The sequence below is a fragment of the Wyeomyia smithii genome, chromosome 1, assembly GCF_029784165.1.
Source record: "Wyeomyia smithii strain HCP4-BCI-WySm-NY-G18 chromosome 1, ASM2978416v1, whole genome shotgun sequence".
In the NCBI taxonomy this organism is placed as follows: Eukaryota; Metazoa; Arthropoda; class Insecta; order Diptera; family Culicidae; genus Wyeomyia; species Wyeomyia smithii.
Window position 1 is genome coordinate 102,049,938 of NC_073694.1, and position 13,531 is coordinate 102,063,468.

The 13,531-nt window shown below is 37.7% G+C and overlaps 1 pseudogene; it reads right to left on the bottom strand.

Annotated features, from left to right (window-relative positions):
* Window positions 1-1,437: 1,437 nt before the first annotated feature.
* Window positions 1,438-4,038, bottom strand: LOC129717020 (uncharacterized; annotated as a pseudogene).
* Between the last annotated feature and the right edge of the window lie 9,493 nt (window positions 4,039-13,531).

The following is a 13,531-nucleotide window of genomic DNA, read 5'->3' on the forward strand; positions in this document are numbered from 1 at the left end:
TTTGAAGCAATAATAAACAAAAAGTTATTCCATCAAATAAAAAATAGAATTACTCCAACGCAACACGGTTTTTTCAAAGGGCGTCCAACCACAACTAACTTACTCGAGTTTATTAACTTCTCTTTGAACGCAATGGATAAAGGAAATTATGTTGAAACCTTATATACTGACTTCAGTAAAGCTTTCGATCGCATTGATATACCCCTGCTTCTCTTCAAGTTACGAAAAACTGGAATTCATTCACAATTACTCAAATGGATTGAATCGTATCTGACAGATCGTCAACAAACAGTCAAATTTAAAGGTAGACTTTCGAAACCTATTCAGGTAACCTCAGGAGTTTCTCAAGGCTCTCACTTAGACCCTCTACTTTTTATATTGTTTGTAAACGACATTTCCCTCATTCTAAAACATGTAAAAATTCTTATTCATGCCGACGACATAAAACTGTTCATTGAAATTAAAAACGATGATGATGTAAACATTTTCCGTAACGAGATAAAATATTTTTATATTTGGTGTAAAAAAAGCCTTCAGCTAAACGTAACAAAAATGTAGTTCTATGGCTTTTGGCAGAAAAAGAAACATACCAAGCATTATTATTTCCTTAGGAGAACAGGTAGTAGAGAAATGTGAACGAGTTAGGGACTTGGGAGTCATACTCGACTCAAAATTAACATTCACTGATCATTACAATACAATTATCAATAAGGCTAGTAACATGCTCAGTTTTATAAAACGTGTCTGCTATAGCTTCCAAGATCCATACACAATAAAAACATTGTATGGTCTCCGTTTTCTGCAACACATGTAGATAGAATAGAATCAGTGCAAAAACATTCCCTGTTATATGCACTTCGTAATCTACGATGGACATCATTTCCCCTACCATCATATAACGAACGCTGCAGACTTATCGACATCCAATCATTAAAAGCCCGTCGTGAATTCGCAATGATGTCATTTGTTAACGATATCGTATCTCAGCGTGTCGATTCACCCGAAATATTATCAACACTCAATTTTTATGTGCCTTCTAGAAATTTACGAACTCGGACTTTGTTTTTTTTTAAATCATCAACGAAACAATTATGCTGAATACGAGAGTTATCTTTTTTTCTTTTGAATGAAAGACGTCCTCTTACTCCTATAGCCAAATATCGCATGCTACTTTATTTTCCCTTAAAATTATATTACCCTAAACCTACAGTTCACTTCGTGTTCGCCCGATGTTTATAAACGCCCAGAATGCTATCGCCAGCATGTGGTGCGATGTGACTAGGTCACTGATGCCCGATGACGGTCTACTCGTTGGCAACATGTGTTGCGTCGCATTCAGGTCATCGGTGCTCGGCGGTGGTCTCGTTGCCCTCGCACGGTGAGTGGTGTTGGTGCATCTTTTTTCCAGGATGAATCTTCGTTGCTAACTCGTCCCCCCTAAAGATTCGGTTCCATCCGAATCACGTCTTGGGTTGTCAATGTTCTGAACCTGGGTTGAAGGTCGGCTAGCTGCTGCGTCATTCCGGACTCTATTGTTGGATTGTGGCCTTGAGTTGAATCACTGAAGTTGATTCGAAGAGTTTTGTTTCTGTGGACGAGATAACTCAAGAAAAATACGAAACCGATTATAAATGGCGTGATTGCCGTTCCTCTAAAGATACTCCAATGAGGGAACTGCAAACTGGTACTATTTAACCGGAGCAATTCCAACTCCTTCCGATTCTCCAATTGAAGATTATGAAGGTGTTCCATACTGAGATTAAGTATCTCTCGTTGCTTTTTGATATGAACTCCGTCTAAATGAAGTTGGATTGGATTACCTGACAATGTTCGAGTCTTCGAAATATATAAAACGTCGTTAAACGGCAGTTATTAAAAGAAATGAGAAATGACCCTGAAAGAGTTCTGTTTGGAATTCCACAGGTTGATGATAGTGTAAAATTTCTCATAGTGTTTACTAGTATGTGTGTTTCGTCGAGAAAAACGATTTCCTCTTCGACAGGGTTCGAAGTATAATTGCAAGTCGCAGGCTCTCCCCTCAACAACTTGGGTATACATGTTGAATTATCCGGTTGAATTTCGTGTACGGAAAATATAGTTGGTTCGATTGAATTAATTTGATAAGTTTCATCATCATGTGTTAAGTAAAATGGATGAAGTGTATGTATCTGTTTATCTTCGTGTATGATTGGGAACAAGCGTACTTTGCTGAAAGTTCTGGGATCTAGCATTGGCATTTTGATGATAAGTGCGATCTCCATATTATTTGATGCTACGACTGTCGTCGCGAAGTTGGTGGCTTCTACTGCAGTGTGAACTGTTATATTTTCTCTAGCTAAGTCTGTTATTAATATATCTATTTCTCTTGGACTTAAAATTTTTTCGTTAACTAATCCTAATTTGGCTAACATTATAGTATCAATTATTTGGTTGAGTTTTTCAGACAAGTTGTTAAGGTGGAATAAAATTTTTGTACAATAAATTTCGATAGATCCTTCATTGAACAATTGAATTGCCTTTTTTGTTTGAAACATAGCCTCTTTGAATTGTAAATTAATTTTTATTTGTTTGTTATTATTGATGATAAGATTATTCATAGATGAATTTATAATTTGCAAATCATTGGCGTCTGGGCTACTTGCTAAATATTTCCAAAAAGTTCCTAAACTGTCCCAACGTTTATATCTCCTAACTGGGTCTATACACTTTAAGGCAAATTTTACTTCATTAAATTTTTCTATTATCAAATCTGTGAACTGATTTGGACTAAAGTTTTCAAACTGATCTCGGAGGCTATTGATTTGCGTTCTGATAATGGTGAGATTGAAATGGTGGATGTAATATTTGTAGTCCAGTCTGAGTCGTCCTTCTCCATGGTGAAATACCAGAATTGGCTGATGTCGCAAATCCCGTAGTTCGATTTTTGCGTCTTGTCTAGTTTCCGATGTTTGGGTGATGAATAAAAGTAATAGTCTGTAAGGTAGACAGAAAGTTAGGCTTTTCTAATTTTTATATCGTTTTTATGGATACGTCTTCCGTCAGGTGTGGTAACAGTACTTTTGTTGACTTTCGCAATTTTAATTTGTTTAAAACTGTTGCAGTGTTTGACTCTTCGTCTTGTTTTTTCAAAGGCGTCTATGTTGTCGTCAATTGCAACGTCCGTCTTATTTTTATTATGTAACGATAAGTCCTTTTTCTGTTTAATGGTGAGATTTTTAAAAACGGTCTCAACAATCGTCTGTGATCTGTTCGATGGTAGGATTATTTCGTATGGTGTAAACCTGGTGCATGAATGAATAGTGGAATTATATTTATGGATAGAAATATTTACGAGATCGATCACGGACTTCTCAGGATTTTCTGCTTTTTGAATCCGATATATTTCTAACAGTGTAGAATGCAACCTTTCAACGATTCCATTCATCTCACTGCGACCAGTAGCTGTAACGTACGGTTAGATCTCATAAGTATTGTAAAAATGCACAAGTTCTCCCGTCATGAACGATTTTTCGTTCTCCATAACTAAGACTTCTGGTGGTTGATATTTTAGAAGGATATCTTTTATTGCTGGGGTTAGGTCTATAGCAGCTCGAGATTCAATTAATTTGATCTGAGCAAATTTTGAAAATTTATCAATACTTGTAAGAAAACGCAGGTTCTCTAAGAAAAGAATATCTATATGGGCGATTTGGAATGGTCCAGTTGGAATAGGAGTCTTTTGGAGAGGGAAATGGATAGGGTTCCTATCATATTTGCATTCGTGGAAAATGCGACAGGTTGCGATGAATTCTTTGATCTTTGGCTGAATTCTAGGAAAATATCTGCACCTCTGTGGGCTCTTAGATGTTCGTTTTTTATCACGTCCCATTGCAGATTTTCCTCTTTGACGTCCTGTAAAAGCTTTTGGGTGAAACGAATTTTTAACGTCTTACTGCTTCCAAATTTATCTTTGAATACTTCTTGGATTTTCCCCATTATTTTTTCAGACGTTAACAATCCGTTAACCTTGGTGGGATCGAAATGAGTTTTCAGGGCCATTTTTCAGTCAGTCGTCAACCAAGTTGGACGTGTTTGTTGTTAGCTCCTATCCACGCGCGAATTTAAATCAAATTATTGTTTTTCGCTTAGTTTTCATTTTGCTTGTTGTGTTTTTGTGTCGGTAAAAATGAATCAAATTTGCGAAGTCTGCGCGAAAGACTCCGTGCCGAAGTGTTCTGGTCGTGTGTTGGAGGGTGTAATCGAAAATTCCATGCCTCCTGTGTGGGAGTATCGTGCCCCAGCCGAAGTAGTTGCTAAAAGCAGAAGTTCTCTGCGTATCGTTAAAAAAGACAAACAAGACAAACAAGATAAACCAGCCGTAGATCCAACTGCATTTCTGCTACCGTGCTGCGATTCCTGTCAACTTTTAGTAACGGCATCGTTTGAATTGAACACGTTGACCAAACAGCAGAACAAGCTGACGAAATTGATTGATGATAATACAGAGGTGATTCATCGACCCAACTCGAACAACCAAGCACAATTCCAGAAACTCTAGAGGGTATCGACAAGTCACTTATACAAATAAACCAAGCGCTAACATCAAACATCAAAGCCAACAGTGTGGCTGGTGTTATGCCTACACTTAAAAATCACCTGACGCAGCTCGTTAACATTGCTTTTTCGGAATTCAAGAACGAACTTCGGAACGAATTAACGGAATCGCTGACCAGCATAAATAACGAACTTTCTCAGTTAGGACAGCTGTTTGTAGAAACAGCAACCAGCTGTTCAATACAAACCAATCCGTTAGAGATAAACATTGTAGATGAACTTAAAACTCTGTAATCCTGCATCGAAGAACTAAGATCTAAGTCAGCGAGTGTTGCCGCTCCCCCAATAGCTTCACCTGTTTCACTTCCAAGTTTGGCAACAGAACTTAATTTGGATAATGCCAATAATTCAGGTTGGCGGTTTCTAGGTTCAAAAAAAGTTTGGAAAGCGGATTGGACAGATTATGATGAACGTAAAAGGCGTCGTTTGGTACAGTTGAAGAATGCAGATGCAGCCAGAAGAAGGAGGAATCGACGACAACAGGCTTACAACAACAATACTAACAACAACAACCGCAATGGTAACAATTACAACAACCGCAACAATAACAACCACCTGAACAACAATGACAATTACAATCGCAACAATAACGTCTACAACCACCGCAGCAATAACAACCACCAGAACCGCAACAATAACAACTACAATCACAACAATAACATCTACAACAACCGCAGCAACAACAACCACCAGAACCGCAACAATAATAACTTCAATCGCAATCATAACATCTACAACAACCGCAACATTAACAACTCCAACAACAACAATAACAGCATCAATAATAACAACAATCAAATCCCGAATCGTTACCTCAATCTCAACAGGAATCTTAACAACAGCTACTACAACCAACTACCACCAGACCGTGTGCTTCTTGCTGCAGCGAAGGATAAATTTTCTCGACCCCCACCTAATCTCCAACATATCTCTTTTCAACGAGGTGAAATACTTAATCCGTACCCAGCGAATAATGAGTCACAATCATCTTTCATGCCTACCGTTTCAACGAGCCCGCTCAACTTAACGACTCCCGCGACCTCTTCAGCTGTATCGTGTCCTTACCATTTGGCTAGCAGCCACAACTATAACAATAACAATAATTTTAGATCAGCAAGTTTCCCGTGTGATGGATGTTATTGTAAGCATTCGTGTTCTCAAAATCAGTGACGCTCAGAGAAAGAAAAAACAACGCCAGTAGTCAATGAAGTTTTGATTTATGCTCAGAATTTCAACAGGATGCGCAGTGCATACAAAATTAATCACCTTAATAACAGAATAAGTGGATGTTCATACTCAATCATCTTAGCAACGGAAACGAACTGGAACAAAAATATTAAAAGTGAAGAAGTTTTCAACAGTTCCTTTAATGTGTTCAGGAGCGATCGTGATTTATCACTATCTGATAAGAAATCAGGTGGAGGAGTGCTTGTAGCTGTTGGGGTTCAGCATGATTCTGAGCAAATCATAACCTAGAAACATGCCGAATTTGAAGATGTCTGGGTTAAAGTTCTGTTGAAGGGTGAAATCCATATTTTCGTATCTGTTTACTTTCCACCCCACTTTGCCAAAAAGCAATCATATGAAAAATTTTCAAGGACGGTAGAATTAGTAAATGATGAGTCCCACACTAACTCAAAAATTCATATATATGGAGATTTCAATCAAAATGATGCTGATTTTATTGTAAACGATGATAATGAATCGCTTTTACTTCCTGTAGTAGGAGAAAACGAAACTCTGCAATTTATTTTTGACGGTTTTAGTCAACTTGGATTAAATCAGGTAAACTCAATCCGGAATGAGCAAAACTGTTTTTTAGACTTTTTATTCACCAATTGCACGGAAGATTTTAGTGTTGACAAAGCAGAATATCCCCTATGGAAAAATGAAAAATTTCATACTGCAATTGAGTACTCGCTAATGATTGATACCGAGAGATCACGACCCTCTGATCATGAGCCTGAATATAAATATGACTTCACTAAAGCAAACTTTGAACTAATCAATCGTAAATTAACTGACATCGACTGGCAATCACTTCTAAAAAATGAAATAGATATGAACAAAGCGGTTGATAATTTTTTATCATCACTGTATAGTGTTTTAGACTCAACTGTACCAAAATCAAAAAAGAAAACGGTTAGCTCAAAAGATCCCATTTGGTTCACCAGAGAAATCAAAAATTTAAAGAATAGGAAACAAAAAGCTCATAAAACTCACAAAAAACTTAAAGACCAAAGAAATTTGGACAAATATTTGAACATTTGTGATGAACTGAATACTAAAATATCTATTGCGTATGAGAACCACAACACAAGGGTGGAAAATAACATTAAATCAGACCCAAAACAGTTTTTTAAATTTGCAAACGATAAAATGAAGTCTAATAACTTCCCATCTCGCATGCAATATGAAGACTTTGCCAGTACTGACTCAAAGCAAATCTGCAACAAGTTTGCGAGTTTTTTTCAAACCGTTTATAAAAATAGCGACGAAGTCAGGGACTTTGAATATTCCTCGCACTTGCATGAACAAATAAATAACGTATCTATTAAGCAAATAACTGTTCAAGAAATCCTCGCAACACTAAAAGAACTGGACGCTTCAAAAGGTCCAGGTCCAGATGGAATTCCACCCTCACTCATGAAAAATCTTGCTCCTGCCTTCGTAAAACCCTTGTTTTGGCTTTTCAACTTATCCCTTACGTCCGGACAGTTTCCATCAGTCTGGAAAAAATCTTTTCTTATACCGATTCTCAAGTCAGGTAAGAGATCTGACATCAAAAATTATCGTGGCATTGCAATGATATCATGTATTCCTAAACTTTTTGAAGCTATCGTAAACCAAAAAATATTTAATCAGGTAAAGAATCGCATAACGTGTAACCAACATGATTTTTACAAAGGGAGGTCTACGGCTACCAACTTACTTGAATTTGTTGATTTCTCTCTTGCGTCTATGGACAGAGGCAACTTCGTGGAAACTCTATACACGGATTTTAGTAAAGCTTTTGACAGAGTAGATATTTCCATGCTTATGTTCAAATTAAAAAAACTGGGATTTGAGTCAGGCCTACTTAAATGGATTGAATCTTATTTGACGAACAGGACACAAACGGTTAGGTTTAAGGGACACCTTTCTGTACCAGTAAAAGTGACATCTGGAGTTCCACAAGGCTCCCATTTAGGCCCTTTGCTCTTCATTTTATTTGTTAATGACGTTACCCTTGTGTTGAATCGTCTCAAAGTATTTATATATGCCGATGACATGAAACTGTACATGAAAATAAAACACAAATCAGACATCCAACAATTCCAACAAGAGGTTGACATTTTCTACATTTGGTGTAAAAAAAGTCTTCTTGATCTCAACGTAAAAAAATGTAATATTATATCCTACACAAGGAAAAGAAATCCTGAACATGCCAGTTGCACTCTTGCACATCAAGTTGTAGAAAGGTGTTATCAAATTAGAGATTTAGGAGTAATTATGGATTCTAAGTTAACATTCATTGATCACTACAATACGATCATCAATAGAGCCAACAGTATGCTAAGTTTTATAAAAAGGTTCAGTTATCATTTCGTAGACCCGTACACTATAAAAACTCTCTTTGTTACATATGTTAGATCTATCTTAGAATACTGTAGTGTTGTTTGGTCGCCTTATCAAGACGTCCATTCCAATAGAATCGAATCCGTACAAAAACAGTTTTTGTTATATGCACTAAGAAAACTAGGTTGGAATTCATTTTCTCTCCCTTGTTATGAATCGCGTTGCATGCTTATTAATATAGAAACGCTTGAAAAAAGAAGAGAAATTGCTTCGGTAACTCCTGTCAACGATTTAGTTTCACAACGCATAAGTTCGGAAAATCTGCTTGGAAAACTCAACTTTTATGCTCCTACACGCTCATTAAGAACGCGAAAAATTTTCGTATTATATTCTTATAGAACAGAATATGCCATGGCCGGGCCAGTTAATAGTATGATGAGTCTTTACAATAAATATTGTGAAGTTATTGATTTAACGATGTCACGAAATGCTCTTAGAAAAATATTGAACACTAGAATTACATAACTATATTTGTGATGTTAGCAATAGTTTTTAAGATGTAGTCTACTATGATTGACGAAATAAATAAATGAATAAATAAAGTAGAATAATTAATTTCGTTAATTTGTACTGTAATCCTAGTAAAGCCTGGAAATGGCTCTTCTGTCTTCTGTTCTGTTTGGTCTGGTCCTTCTTTAATAATCACTTGGTGTTTGAATACGTTAAGCGGTGCTTCTGTGGAAACGATACAGAAGTCATCACTAGTGTCTGTGGAGTGTTGTGTTCCCGTCATTGAGCAAACAATTCTGCTGAGTGCGTCCGCAACTACATTAGTCTTCCCCGGTTTATACACGATCTTGTAGTCGTGCTCTTCCAAATATGCCTTCCAGCGCTTTAGCTTGGCGTTCGTGTTTCTTGGGGATAAAGCGAACGTTAGTGGCTGATGATCGGTTAAAATTTGAAATTTCGATTCATAGAGATAGTTTCTAAACGTTTGCAATGCCCAAAAAATGGCAAGCATTTCTTTTTCTGGTTCTGAATATCCTTCTTCGGGTTTTGAAAGTGTTCTAGAGGCAAAGTGAATAGGTTTGTCTTTCCCTAATTCTCCTTGTGACAGAACTGCACCAATTGCAAAATCGGAAGCGTCTGTTGTCAAATTGAAAGCTTGATTATAGTCTGGGTGTGTGAGTACTTCAGATGACGAAAGCAGGCTTTTCATTCTCTGATAACATTGCCTTTCTTTATCATTCAATGAATTTTTTTTATTAGAATTAGGGGTTCTCTCCCCCCTCAAGAGATTTGTTAATGGTTTCGCAATTTTTACAAAATCTTTGACAAATCGACGATAATAGCCCATCACTCCCAAAAATCCTCTAAGTTCATTAAGACTCTTTGGCTCTGGGTATGAATTAATTACTTCGATTTTGTTTTGGTTAGGTTTGATACCATCAGCACAAATAATATAACCTAAAAATTCAATTTCGTTGTGTAAGAACTAAGATTTATCAAGCTGGATTTTTAAGTTTGCATCGTTCAAAGCCTTCAGAATTGTAGCTATATTTTTTAAGGCTTCTTCCAAAGTTTTTCCATAAATGATTACATCATCAATATAGACATAACAAATTTTCCCAATAAACTCTCTTAATACGTCGTCAATGGCACGCTGAAATGTAGCGGGAGCATTTTTTAAGCCAAACGGCAAACGTGTGAACTCGTATTTACCGTTATTAATTGAAAAAGCTGTCTTTCCGATATCGCACTCTCTCATTTTTATCTGATGAAAACCGGATGCTAAATCGAGGGTGGTGAAAAATTTTTGACCCTTCAGTTGGTCGATTACATAATTTATTTCTGGCATAGGGTACCGGTCTGACACAGTTTTTTCATTCAGTTTACGGTAGTCCACTACCATTCGAAATTTCTTTTTTACTGACGCATCAGATTTTTTCGGCACTACCCAGACAGGTGACGTCCAAGCAGAACGTGATGGTCGTATTATTCCGTCTTGAAGCAATTTGTTGATTTGATTGTTTACTTCCTCGGCATATGCCCTCGGATACATATAAACCTTTTGGTGGACTGGTATGTTGTCGGTTGTTTTTATGACACACTCTACTTCGGTACTGCAGGTCAACTTTGAGTCGGGTGTGTGGAATGCATGTTCGTTCAGTACTTCGAGTAACTGTTTTTTTTTACGCTGGTTGAAAGATAAGCCGCTCTTAATGTAGGTTGTGTTTTGCCTGAATTGTTGTCTTGGAGTCGGTCATTTTCAATTGTCTGTTGCATATGGTTTTCGCTGTGTGGCGTTTGTCGTGTTAAATTATTGGACGTTTTCTTCTGTGGACAATAAGATTCGAGTGGAACATGTAATTTTTCGTTTCCTTTTTAGAGGTGTAGTATATTGCTAGAAAGGTCTATAACTGCGTTAAGTGCGTTTAGAATTTCAGTTCCAACAATTCCAAAGAAGAATGGGTTAAATTTATGTAACAAAAATGTACCTACATGGTTGATTTTTGGTGAGAAAAAATTTATATCGATGGCAGATGTGGCATTGAATGTACCATTGGCACTGGTTATGTCGTTGGCATTGAAGTTGTATGGTCTGCTGCTTTTATAAGCCCATGCAAATTTCGGGTTAATTAGGTTTATATTTGCTCCTGTGTCGATTAAAAATGGAAATGTTCCTGTTGTCGTTTTCAAGTTGATGTAAGGTAAACTAGGCCTAGGTTATGAAATTCACCATGCTGATGTTCGTCGTACTGTGAATTTGGGTCGAACGCTTGAGTATTGTAATGCTCATTATCATTAAATTGTTCTGCTTGAGCTTCGGGTAAGGTGTCAATTGGGTGGGCTTGCCTTTTGAAAGGCACCTGATTTGGTTGTGGGTGAAATCTCTGCATGTCGTTCGGGCGATTACCATAGTTGACGTTTCGTGTGCGGATTCTATTATCAATATCCATTGGTTCCGGCCTAGGCTGAGGTTTCGGGTAAAATGGCCTAGGAGGGGGTTGTATTGCTTGTTGATTCTGGAAGAAAGGTCGGCAGCTTTGCCCGGGGTGCGGTGGCATTCTATGTTGCTCAAAATGTCTTGGTGCTGGAATTGGTGGCGGAGCGGGAGGGTATCTTCTTAGGGGTGTCCTTGGAGGTGTTCTATCAAATTCCAAGTCTCTCGGTTTGGGTATTATGGTCGCATGTTCGTTCCGAAAGGGAGCCGATCTGACATCTAAATTGTAGTACTCTAAACAAAACTGGTACGCCTGATTCAGCGTTTTTGGGTTAAATGTTTTCAATAGCTGACAGAGAGGTTTTTCTAGACCTCTAATAAAAGCGTCCGTCGCTTTGTTATGAAAATAATTAATGTGTGACTCCGCGTGTTGGAAAAATCTTTCGTCTGTTTGTAGCTGTGCTACTATAGATGATAATAGTTCGTTAATCCTTGAAAAATACCCACTCAAACTTTCGTTGGAATACTTTCTCACCGAACTTAATTCATAATCAAGAGTTTTTAGATCTCTTTTATCTCTATAATAGAGAAGTAGAGTTCTTTTCATTCCCGCCCAATCATAATAAACATTGTTCGAGTTCAAGATATCGGTGGCTTCGCCTTTAATCTTCCTACGAACCGAACGTTGTATTAGCTCGAGTTGAGCATTAGTTGCACCCGCTTCTCGGTACATGCCAAAAATACCTTCCACATCGGTTAACCAAGCCAATAATTCTGTTGGTTTCGCATGAAAAGGTTGGAGGTCACGGATGAAATCCGGAAGCCGTCCAATATCAATGAACTGCTGCATCGTTAATGGAGGGGTTTCTTTCTATACAGGGTTCAGAGCTGGATTCGACATTATTCTACCGAAGTAAAAGTCTTATCGACTCTTTTTATTAATTATGAAATAACTTTTTTCTTCTACTTATATAAATAAAATATGTTTCACTTTGCAGGCTAGTCTGGACTTTTTTTAATATTCACTTCAAATTAAAAAATGAGAATTGAAAAATTACTCACATGAATTTTACCAGCATAGTTCAATACTGGATTTTTTTTTGTCCGGGGGTGTTATCCTTCGTCGTTCGCGGGGAAGCAGGAGGAGGTACTTCGGATGATCCTTTTTGCGGTCTGCTACTACGGGTCCTTGTGCCAATCGAGATGTTTCACTCCGTGTCTCGCTACTTCGTTCGTCGATGTTGATCTGGCTCCTTGGACCAGAGGTTGCACAGGGTTTTTCTGCACTTCACTAGAATTTTTATCAACACTAACTTATACAGTTCCTCACTCGCGACGAAGGCTTCACGTTTGGCGCCAGTTATCTTTCTTTCTTTTGAAAAAAAGACGACATCTTACTCCTGTAGCCAAATATCGAATGCTACTTTATTTTTCCTTAAAATTATATTACCCTAAACCTACAGTTCACTTCGTGTTTGCCCGATGTTTATAAACGCCCAGAATGCTATCGCCAGCATGTGGTGCGATGTGACTAGGTCACTGATGCCCGATGACGGTCTACTCGTTGGCAACATGTGTTGCGTCGCATTCAGGTCATCGGTGCTCGGCGGTGGTCTCGTTGCCTTCGCACGGTGAGTGGAGTTGGTGCATCTTTTTTCCAGGACGAATCTTCGTTGCCAACTCGGGCCCAATAATCAAATGATGCTAGTGTATAACCAACACTGTGAAGCAATTGACTTCTCTAAGCCGAAAACTAAATTAAAACAATATTTCAATTCAACGCGCAATTTAAATCGGTAGAAAATAATTATTGTAATAATCCGAATTAGGTGAAGAAACCATTATTCAATTATGTATGAACTCTTTTTCTTTCTTTAATTAGTATAAATATAGCATATATAACAATATAGCATAATATAGCATGTAAGTTAGTTATAAACATATGTAGTCTACTTTTGTTTGACGAAATAAATAAATAAATGAAGCGACTGATCCTTCAATGATTGTTCTATACCGACTTCAAACGAAACCAACGCCAACGCCTTCAGATCGACATCCTTCTTGACAAGTTTTTTTTACCACCGGCTGGGAATTTGGTACAAATTCCTCGACTGGAGCAGCAACTTCATCTCCAGACACTTGTGGGGCAATTCTCGACAAGTAAATCCAAATTTTTTCTGCTGGCTTAAACACAGCTTCATTTTGTTTCGGCGTATTATCAGTAGACCGCGTGCCAACAATCAATATTGTATGAATTGTAACCCACTTCGGAGTGTCGCTGGCTGATACAATTCTGGGGCGTTTGCTTCTGCGTGGTATAGATAACGGCGGTGGAGTAGGGGCGGACAATAGCTTCTCACACATTTGTCTTATTAAAGCATTATTTTGTCCTTGCTCGTTTTTAAATGCATTTAGGCAACCATTAATAGCTTCAGA